Source organism: Diprion similis, chromosome 1, assembly GCF_021155765.1.
Source record: "Diprion similis isolate iyDipSimi1 chromosome 1, iyDipSimi1.1, whole genome shotgun sequence".
Taxonomy (NCBI): domain Eukaryota; kingdom Metazoa; phylum Arthropoda; class Insecta; order Hymenoptera; family Diprionidae; genus Diprion; species Diprion similis.
The window spans coordinates 7,215,772-7,220,713 of record NC_060105.1 but is presented as its reverse complement, the minus strand read 5'-3'; the positions used below and the strand labels follow the sequence as shown (position 1 = coordinate 7,220,713).

At 39.9% G+C, this 4,942-nt stretch overlaps 1 protein-coding gene across 16 annotated transcripts in view; it reads left to right on the top strand.

Moving 5' to 3' along the window:
* LOC124407311 (disks large 1 tumor suppressor protein) overlaps window positions 1-4,942 on the top strand; it is a 361,750-nt gene that overhangs the window by 347,174 nt on the left and 9,634 nt on the right. The window lies entirely within an intron of this gene.

Here is a 4,942-nt window from a genome sequence, read left to right as displayed (position 1 = left end):
GTAGGTGGAAAAGGCAAAACAGTTTTACTAGAACTAAATTGAGAGGCGACAGTATTTAGTGTGGATATACATATATGTATGGACATACACACAAACACACACATTGTATATACCTATGCAAAGGACCTGGTCGTTCGAAACGCGATACCGGAGCAGCAGTCGGCAGTCAAGAGTAGTCTTCGGGAGGATGAAAGCGGCCCTCTTTCATCTGCTGCACAGATTGTCGTTCGTCCCATGACCGGAAACTGCGGTATCGTGTGTCACCAGCGCGTGTCGGACGGAAAATCTTCCCCTCTTTTATTCTCAGAGGGACTCGCTCTCCCTCGTCAAGAAATAGGGACCCGAGAGTCCAGAATCCACGAGAAGTACAGGAAATGTCTACCATCCCTGATGACTTCCAAGAGCCAAATCCTCCTCACATTCTTCATCACTCTCGTGCTCTTTCTTACCTTCACCACCTCTCTTTATTTTCCTTGCCCCTGTTTTATTACCCTTGCATTAACGATCACGATATAACTTATTCTGCAGTTGCTTGTAATACAATTTTTTTTATTTAAAAAAAGAAAAACACTAATTCGGACAAATTTCATTATTTTCGATCAAAGTATGGTGAAAAATAATTGGGAAGAAAATGTTGATAAAATAATTAATCAGGCCGTTCTTGTGGCCTTTAAAGGTTGAACAGCGAGGGGCTGAAGAGAAGGAAATGAAGAGTTGCGCTCGATACAACTGACAGAAGTGAACTTCAGAAAATGATGACTCTCATTTTTCTCTCTTCTCTCTTTCTGCCTACATCCCGTTATTAAAATACCTGACCTCTTTTCGCGAGCGACTCCGCAGTCGACGAAGAGGTGTCGACGTGGACACTATCCATTATCTCTATCCTCATGGTTTAACTATAGCTTACTCTGAACCACGACAAGGTTTCGTGGCGAAGGTCGTATATACATAACATTAACTATATATGTATACACCAATACATAACTTAACTTTTACGCACGCGGTACCGTATACACAACGATTTTAGGTTGAACGCGTGTATAATAATACGTACCTACAGTCCTACATGTATATAGGTACTGATGAATATTTACCGAGGCAGGTGGGTACAATGCTTATAGTAGCTACTGCACGCGATTTACTTGCGATATTAAATCCGTCAGGACCGCGGGCCACGAAATTACAAACGTTATTACTCACTTGGTATACCTGCATTCCAGTATACATCCGTTTATAACGCGTAACAGCCGTCTGTCGTCAGTCCAACAGGCACCCCTAGGTGCAGGAGGTGCAGCTGCAGTCGATCCGAACAACCAGGTGTTGCTAAATCGAATGCTGCCCGTCGTTCTCGCTTGCGAATGGAATATTACGGGAGGGAATTCAATCGGGCGGATATATCCAGCTGTGAGTTTCGTGCAAACCTCATACAGTTCTTCGTAACTTGACGAAAACCGCTCGGCAGACATTTGAGTATAATAATTATCTTCCGAACAAACTGTACATGCGCATATCTAAAGGTGTTTTTAGGGTGTTTTTTAAACGAAAAACTCTTATTTGTAAGAACGGCGGAAGAAGTGTTGAAGTGGAGTTGATTTTTTCAACCTTCATTCTTTACTTCTTCATTTTTTACACTCTTGTACAAACTAATGAGGAGGTTATTTAGAACTTTAATAACGCCATGTTTTCATCCGCATGATCCCGGCATTAAGTACCAATTACCATCTTCAGTCTCTTGGCAGTTTCTAATCGTATTATACGTACATTTAATTTATTACCGTTGTTCGCTGATGTCGAGCGTGCAGATAGACAAAGTTCAACGTTATCAAGCTACTACTGCTGGCGTAACGGTTAGTAAGACAATTGGAAAATTAGATTTCACTTCCGAGTTTTGTCGAGACGTATACAGACGGAGCGTTAATGGATTTGTTCAGCCTGCGCGTACCGCGGATACAGGCTAACTATGATTTACAAATGAATTATGATCTTATTTTTCAATTAGGTATTTATTTCTTACGGTGTATGTCATGAAATTCTTGCGCGACTAACGAGTTTAGTCTATGTTTCATAATATAATTACTTTCTATAAATATATCCTGCATACATTTCGAGTTATGTGTATTGCTGTAGAACTTGAGAGGAAATCTTTTGTATACGTGATATTTGCAGATATCACGTGGTGAGAAACAAGACTGACCTCCTCCTCCTCCTCCTCCTCCTCCTCCTCCTCCTCCTCCTCCTCCTCCTTCTACATACCACAACCTGTTCTATTCCGCGTGCGATTTACGGACGGACACAGCCTTCTTGCCTCTCCATTCCTTATCGCGATCAAACCGCTTTTGCTCTACTCTGTCACCTCTCAAACTCACATGCCATTTTATATACATATATATATACGTCCACATACATATGCATCTAGATCCGCGAACAAATACCCGCCGTTTCACTTTTACTTTCTTACGTCGAACTTTGTATGATGATTCAGCCTCGATTATATTCTATTATTAAACTCCCGGTTTCTCGACCCACCGTTCACTCATCAAAGGTAATTCCGTCAGCGTCGTTTCTCCAATTTCCTCGACCAATCCTCTCTAATTAATTCTCGTTTCTTTCGCCATCGAAACTGAAAAATTAAGATGCTATTTTCCAGATTTTATATGCTCGTATATACAGGAAAGTTTCGCTAATATTCCACGGTATATGGGGGTGATATTTTGGCGGGAAATTCTAACGGAGCACATGGATGCGGCGTGGTTTGAGGAGGCTTATGTACCTACCCCTATATTGATCTGATCGTAGCCGGCGAAGCGGTTTCGCGCGCATGGCGGCGTCGCGGCCACCTCCGGCCTTTAATCCGTCGCGACGCCCTCCGTCGTCGGGTTCAGTGGGCGTCCTACCATCGAGAAAGTGTAGCGAGTGACAGTTTCTTCCCAGAAAATATAATATTCATATGGATATAATATACGCGAATTACGTCTAGAGTCTCTGGACTTTCTGTATGCAATTTTTTTTCCAACGTCCGATCGTCGCTGCATCTTTCGTCAAGATTTTTGCAATCTGAATGTAATTAACACCTACGCTTTCAACTAATATCTGCTTTCTTTTCATCCGAACTCTCATCAGTGACGTAATTGGCTCGGTCGTTTCCGCCCATCAACGTCGATCAACGCGATTCAATCTCTTCTAGCACGCGTCGTATGATGATCATTATACTTGCAATGAGGCAGTAAATACATGCAACTTTACGGACAGTAGCGTATAAACGTCACATTGTGATTTTACGAACGCCCGCGAGTTTTCTATTACTTTGAAAAAAACCATACAGTTTTCTTTTTTCTCGTCGAATCTAAAGTGGCCACTTTTTACTGTCGCGTGATAAAATTCGTACGTGTGGAGTCTAGGGTACTCGATGCACGGTTCATTCATTCCCCATGTTGTAAATAATATATCGATAGATATTTTGAGGTAGCCAGCCGTTCATGAAAAAGTCCCTTTTAATACCATTTTTTTCTTAACTTCGAATTTATCACCCTACCAGTGGCTTTCTACGTTAAAAGTTCACAAAATTCATTGAATTCTGCATTCTTTTCCGTACAGTCGATATTATATTTAATCAGCTCTTATAATGAAGTTTTTCGAATGTAAAAGAGCGAGTACGAAACTTATCGCGAATCTATAATCTTCGTTGTCGAGTAACGGCGTTGAAAACACTCATTTTGTACGAAACTGCGTTGGCACGAGAATGTTGCTATTTGAAGTGAAGCAAAGTCATACGTGCAAATATGCTGCATCTTATACCGAGATACCTGACCTATCTACCTTTAATTTCATCCGCAATACTCAACCTCCTTTTTCTCCTCTCGTTGTTCGTTTTTTATTTCCAATTTATTCCACTTATTTCTATGTATGTACATAAATACATACGTACATGCGTATCATTTTCAAGGGTAGAATGAGCTGCGTTGTAACGATCAGCGAGGGATCGTATATTATACATACACGTACATACGGATCTTTTTTGATAAAGCATGAGCACACATTTTTAATCTACTTGACGAAAGGTTTTTGCATCAGAAGTGCTTTTTGGAGGGTTATCCATATATGTTATTATCGATAAACTTTTTATTTATAAAAATTTCAAGTTTTTTTCTCTCCCCCATCGCTTATCGGGAAATTCTTGCAGTCAGTTATTGAAAATAGAATTCAATCCGATACTCTCTGTGTATACCTAATAACTATGTGTGAATGTGTGTGGGTATGTGTGAATAGCTGACGGGAGTCCGCTTTCAAACGACTTCACCCACGTCACATATGAATGTGTATACGTATACATATCCCCATATCTACTCTATTCAAATTTTTAAACCTGCGAGCAAGGTTCGGTGCTTCAAAGCCAAAGGGACGAATTTCAATGAAAGCTTTAATTAACTTGATGATTTTTATGTTGGGATTCAAATATACATATCATATTGAAAGTTATGGCATCGAGCTGATTCAGACTACGACAATCCTGGTTCCAGAAATGAAATATAATTTAGATAATGCGTGCCTCGTGCGTGAGACGAAATGTATAAAATAAATTGAATGAGACAACTAATTGAAAAATGAAAATAAAAACAAAGTAGAAATTAGTTGAATAAAAATCTCACAGAATTATATCGATTTCTTAGATTTTTACACATGTATATTTTTTATGATAATGTTTCGTTTTTGCGGTTACGGTTCTTCCACATCCTTTCGTGTGGCTCAGCCTTGGTGAGCTTTTGTACTATCCTCATGCCGAATAAAGCTCGTTTTTATCCTCGTCAAGTCGTGGCTTGAATTCGTCAGCTCGTTTATTCTTGCACCGCGAGACTACAGCTGAAAAAATAACTAGTGTTGATATCAAAAGATTGCAGGTATCACAATTCAAACAAACATGGAGTATAACAAAATAACAAATGTT